Consider the following 6587-nt stretch of genomic DNA (forward strand, 5'->3'; position numbering starts at 1 on the left):
AGCTGAAGATGGTTTTCCGTGGTTTCCTATTTTCACACCAGGTGGAGCTCGAACTCCTCCCCTACTCAGTTGTCCTCCCGAGGTTGAGCGGACCATGTTCCAGCCCTCGTGCTACTTTTCAAAGTTCATGGCGGAGCCGGGAAACGAACCGGAACGTCGACGGGTGGCAGCTAATCAGACTAACCACTAAACCACAGAAGTGGCTCAACATGTTGCTAAGGACTGTAATATTGCGCCTCCAGACCCCACAACAATATTTCCGCTTAATAACTTCCTCTTCAAACTCTCTTTTTTATACTCCCCTTATCTCTCATTCCCTCTTCTATTCCCTTTGATCTCTATTCTGGCAGGGATTTTTATCGTGGTCCGTCCCTATTCTTTCCACAAGTCGGCCATTTCAAATGTGTCACACTTTCATAAGAGGAAAACCCCCAGTGGGCTTAGTTTAAACTAGAATTGATGGCATCTCACACCCTCCCCGGCTTCATTGAACTGTTATCTAAAGTTTCATTGAACAACTGCGTTACTGCTGGCCTCTGCCCTCCAGAGAGTCTCCTTTGTTTCCCGGGATTAACTTGTTGAAGCTGCCCCGGAATTCCCCAATGGCTGGACTCCTCTATCCCTCGCTAAATCCAGCTTCATTTTTCTTCAGTGTCATAGTCTTGTCTTCTGGTGTGTTTTGTGACGCCAACTTAAAGACAGTATCAAGTATGCATACAAAGGAAGATTAATGAATTTCGAAGCTCCTTTGCATTAAACACGCAAACTTGTCATGTTGGAGCGACACTTACACGCTCTGTTGGGAGACGAACGTACCAGGGGACTGACGCTTTAAAGTGCTCCCAGCTAAAGAGCTCGCTCGCATGTTTTGTATCATGTAATTTTAACGATATATTAAAATCCATGTAAGTTATTAATTGCATAAGCTGTGTAGGCTGGGTCAGGCGTTCGTCTTCAATATTCAAGGCCGCCGGTGGCAGGTAAGAGTGCTTCACTTCGCTACACGTACAAATTACTATGGGCAAGCAACTCAATGTTGAAAACACCCTAGTAATATGAGCTAAGTATTAAGTATGAGCAGATATTCGTTATTTATTCCTAAAAGTTACAATCCCTTTCTTAATCATCGTTATCCGGTCGATTAGATTAACAGTTTGACTTTTTCTACCACTACAAGCGCCAGTGTGAGTCAATGCATTTTTGCATTTAAGCATCACTACGAGCGCTAATGTGACTCAATGCAGAGTTTCACTTAAGCCCTTATAACTACATTCGGTGTCCGACTCGTTGGCTGAATGGTCAGCGTACTGGCCTTCGGTTCAGAGGGGGCCAGGTTCGATTCCTGGCCGGGTCGGGGATTTTAACCTTAATTGGTTAAGTCCAATGGCCCGGGGGCTGGGTGTTTGTGCTGTCCCCAACATCCCTGCAACTCACACACCACACATAACACTATAACACGCAGTTACCTACAAATGGCAGATGCCGCCCACCCTCATCGGAGGGTCTGTCTTACAAGGGCTGCACTCGGCTAGAAATAGCCACACGAAATTATTATTATTATTATTACTAAATTCGGTGTGGACATTTTTCAAAAATCAAAAAACACCTGAGGGTATTAAACCAAGGAACACGTTACAGAAATAATTATGTTAATAAGTTAATTTGACTAGGATTGAATAAAAAAGAAAACAAGTAAAAAAACAAGCGATTTTAGGCTGGTTTTCCGGAGCTGCATTTAGGTCGGAAGTAATTTTCGGAAGTTTTTTTTTTCTTTTTTCTTTTTTTTTAGTTTGATAGAGCTACGCAGGACTCACGATCTGAAACCTTTCCTGGCCTTTTAGCCTTTCATCTATCGCCACAATTGAGGAAATTGCTATGAAATGTTATGCTTTGCTATGAAATATTTTTAACATTAAAATATTAACGGCTGCTAATTTCAGATGGCAACCAACCATAAGACATAGCCTGCACGGTTGCTAGGTGACATTGTCTGACCATCCATCCATTCATACCTTACATCACAGCATGCACTGTTTCTAGGGTTACGGTGGTGGTGGTGGTGGTGGTGGTGGTGGTGGTGGTGATGATTATTTTATTGAGGAAGTACAACTAGGCAACCATCATCTATTAACACTGATCAGAGAGAAAAATCGGAGGGGTCGAACACCTACTAAATTGAAGGTATCGGCCAAAGACTCCCAGGGCCTCGAAAGCCTCATACCTTCGGGGTCGGAAAATAACAAGAGTTGATGAAGAGAGGTCGGATAAGATAGATGAACGTGAGGAGCCTGGCACAAGTAAGTGGAAGGAATTTAAGACTCAGCTAAGGAACTTGTGGTCGTCAACCCTCGCTCCCAAAGTGAAAGCCCTTGGGCCTCCGTTTAGTCGCCTCTTCAGACAGGCAGGAGATACCGTGGAGGTGCACCACCACCCCCAGGGGATATAGAAGAAGAAGACGTATGTATACAGTATTAATGCTTACAAATACATTTAACATAAATCATTACAATATTTGAATTACAACAGAAGAAATCCTTTCCTTGTGAACATATCTTCAGCGACATGCTTCTGTGTAACGAAAAGATCGTTTCCTTTTTATTTTCTTCATTATACACGTTGAACGTGAGAAATATTTCTGACGTTTATACCGTGAGTAATAAGAGCATCTTCGAGAGACGGACGATGTGTTATTTCATTAGTGTTGTTCATTATACAAAATTAATTACACTCCTGTGTATAAAGAGAAGCATTACACCTGCTCTTGTTTACGTTTCTTTCATGTTAATTAATATTTTAATTTGCATACTATTTAGTTTCCTTTTTAAACTGATGAATATTTCATTACGTACGGCTACCTAAAATGTCAAAGGATTATGAAATAAAACTGAAAAAAATATGTACACAGGAACAGATCAACTTACCAATGTGAAGAAATTAACATAAGCCAATGGGAAGAATATCTATGGATGGGTCCAAATTGCTTGTCGGTCATCCTAGAGATAGTTAGCCAATTAACCCTTACACTGCCACGCCCGAGATGTTTCATGCGCCGCAGTACATCACGTCCTCGCTGCGCCCTAGATATCTCGTCGGCAACTAGCTACATTTGTATGTATGTATGTTTAGTCCTCAGACCGAAGGCTGGTTGGATCCTCAACAGTTCGGCCATCAGCTGTCATAGATGGCCTAGGCATCACTGAAGAGGCGTACTAGGGAAATGAGGAGTGAGGCAGTTTCCCGTTGCTTTCCTCACTGAGCCAGAAGTTGCTATTACATATCAGTCTGCCAAGCCCACTGAAATGCATGACCAACCGACCCTATGAACAATATTTTCACACCATTCACTGCAGGGACTGGCTGCAGAAGGAATGGCATTACTAGCATCACTCATACCTCAGTCACTTTCATTTTATCAAAGCCAAGTATAAAGCTGAGACAGATCAATGAAAGTAACAAAATTGCTCTAGCCCAGACCAGAAGACATAGTGCACTGTAAACACTAGGTCCCACCAGCAAGGGCACTAGCTACATTTATGAAAAGAAAATAGATACTTTTAGAGTTTCCTTTGGTTTTCAAACTTGAATGGCAGAAAGCTACGTCTTTCAGAAACATAGTGGACCATCAGTCAAAACGCAGACTGCATTTTGTCGCTAACTGTAACTAAATATCTGAAATAATGCACTCAGCTCAGAATGCAACCTAGATGGATAGCCGTCCAAAGTAGCAGTGTCCAGGGATTTTAAAAACTGCTTCAAGTAGCAGACGATGCGTGCTTTTGGTGTTCAAACTTATAGAAGCTGTGAAAACCATTGAATCGGAAGATGAATACTCAGATATCAGTGACTGAATATCGAAAACTTTATAGGGTAGTGAAATGAAATGGCGTATGGTATTTACTGCCGGGAGTGTCCGAGGACAAGTTCGGCTCGCCAGATGCAGGTCTTTCGATTTGACGCCCGTAGGAGACCTTCGCGTCGTGATGAGGATGATATGATGAAGACGACACATATACCCAGCCCGCGTGCCAGCAAAATTAACCAATTAAGGTTAAAATTCCCGACCCTGCCGGGAATCGGACCCGGGCCCCCTGTGGCCAAAGGCCAGCACGCTAACCATTTAGCCATGGAGCCGAACAGGGTAGTGTATTCTTGGCTCTAATGGAAACCCTGATTTTCTCTGTCTTTAATTTTTGTGCAAAGAATTAAAAAACGAAAAGTATTCTGGATTTCTTTTGCCAGTTCATGTGACATTTCTTATTATTTTTGATAAATTTTCATATATTTTATGTATTTTTAAACATTATATTTTTAAGAAGTTCAGCACGGAGCGTTCTGATCGTCCCTAAATATATCAGCAGCGAAAAGGTTAATGAAATGCAAGGAATGGCACGTTTCCTACGACAGTTGGTATCCGTATAGGCCTTTCACAAATTATGGCCAATTTTATTTTATTAAATCTTTGACGACATAACTACCTCCACGACCCTTCAGAGCGCCTCATGAGTCTTGGTACTGATCCGTGAAGACGTGTTTATTTGTATAATGAACAAACAAACTTACTTTTGTTTTTTATATTTATACAGGGTGCCCCAGGAGGAATCGTCAATATACAGGGAAATGAGAGCAACGACCATTTTAAGCAAAGTCTGACGCGATGGCTGAATTGTCAGCGTACTGGCCTTCGGTTCAGATAGTCCCGGGTTCGATTCCCGGCCGGGTCGGGAATTTTAACCTTTATTGGTTAATTCCGATGGCCCGAGGGCTGGGTGTTTGTGCAGTCCCCAACATCCCTGCAACTCACACACCACACACAACATTATCCTCCACGCAGTTAACTACACATGGCCGATGCCGCCCACCCTTATCGGAGGGTCTGCCTGTCAAGGGCTGCACTCGGCTAGAAATAGCCACACGAAAATAATTAAGCAAAAATCTTCTTAAGGACATATGCCTTATTCCGAATGATTTCAGCGATAGAACACAGTTAATGTACACGTACATTTGTTCTGGGGTAAGTGGCATTCACCCACCCAGTCGCTCTGACGTTTTATTCTAGCTCAACCTACCTCGCTGCTTTCAACCTCTTTGCTCGGGCTGTCCTTTTGCCATTAAAATAGCTCGTTGCCCGCTCAGTTGCCCATGGTGTGTTGTGAGTGAAGTAGTGCGAGGGTCTGATAGTGTATCGTAGAGAAGTATCGGTTAACTGTGTTGGACGGACCCATCTGGTCAAAGCAGAGGAGGAGGCGCGGATAAAGCTTGAATCTCCCCGGTTGAGATATTTTCGGGTTTCTCACGTTTACCCCCGAACGGTTTCACATACTCTTGAACTCTCTCTTCAAAGTTCTTTTCAACTTTCCATCACAGTACTTGTTCGCTATCGGTCTCGTGGTCATATTTAGCCTTAGATGGAGTTTACCATCCACTTCGGGCTGCACTCTCAAGCAACCCGACTTTAAGGAGAGATTCTCCCGGAAGCCGCAGCGGTCTCTACGGGCCTGGCACCCTCTGCAGAGCGTGGCCCCATTCAAGAAGAACTTGAACTCGCCGCAGATTCCCGGGATAAGTGGACCCTCCCAAACACCACATTTCTCGGCAGGGTGAACCTGCGAGATTCGGTGCTGGGCTCTTCCCTGTTCGCTCGCCGCTACTAAGGGAATCCTTGTTAGTTTCTTTTCCTCCGCTTAGTAATATGCTTAAATTTAGCGGGTAGTCTCGCCTGGTCTGAGGTCGTGTTTGGTTTGTGCGTGTCGCACAAAATGTTCGGTCTCTGCACACACTTTCGAGCTTCGTCGCTGGGCAGGGGCGGCGAACTGGCGCCAGCAGACACAAAGACGCTGCGCGGACCAACCCTCCCGTCTCACACACTCTCAGTGGTGGTGTCGACCGATCCAGCTCCACCGGGGTGAGGAGACGCGGCGGCGGCCGTGGCCGCACGAACCGCGACGCTCCCACCCTTCGAACGCAATGTCGCGTTCAGTTTTAGCCACCGACCCTCAGCCAGGCGTGGTCCGGGAACGGAATCCATGGACCGCAATGTGCGTTCGAAATGTCGATGTTCATGCATCCTGCAGTTCACATGTCGACGTGCAATTTGCTGCGTTCTTCATCGACCCACGAGCCGAGTGATCCACAGTTCAGGGTATTTTTTTTTTTTTTTTTCGATCGTTCTCTCCACGGTGAGCAGAGGAGAAGCAATCATTTTCATGGGTTTCTAGTCACAGAGATAAGAAGTGTTTCCAGCATGGGCGTTGCGTTCATTTAAAACCTGCCCGCCGGGCCGAAGCCGCGACAGGTTCCCTCGTGTTATCCCCGCTCCACTGAGCGAGGGAGGTAGGTACCCAATGACGAACGTCTCCATCGAATGAGTCTCGCTCCTCGAGGGAGCCTCGCCGGAGGAGAGGACCGCGCGGGGCCGCCGCTTACATAGTGCGTACAGGACTCGCCTGAGCTCGCAACAGCGGGCTCGGCAGGAGTCTCGCTCCACGTGGGAGCCTCGCCGGAGGGGAGGACCGCGCGAGGCCGCCGCTTACAGAGTACGTACGGGAGTCGCCTGAGCTCACAACAGCGGGCTCGGCAGGAATCTCGCT

The 6587-nt window shown here is 45.7% G+C and overlaps 1 non-coding gene across 1 annotated transcript; it reads right to left on the reverse strand.

The window, feature by feature from the left end:
• Positions 1–5987: 5987 nt before the first annotated feature.
• Positions 5988–6142, reverse strand: LOC136876580 (5.8S ribosomal RNA). The gene has a single exon (XR_010860618.2). It is a non-coding gene; the product is annotated as a 5.8S ribosomal RNA (ribosomal RNA).
• Positions 6143–6587: the final 445 nt, after the last annotated feature.

This window comes from Anabrus simplex, chromosome 6 (genome assembly GCF_040414725.1).
Source record: "Anabrus simplex isolate iqAnaSimp1 chromosome 6, ASM4041472v1, whole genome shotgun sequence".
Classification (NCBI taxonomy): Eukaryota; Metazoa; Arthropoda; class Insecta; order Orthoptera; family Tettigoniidae; genus Anabrus; species Anabrus simplex.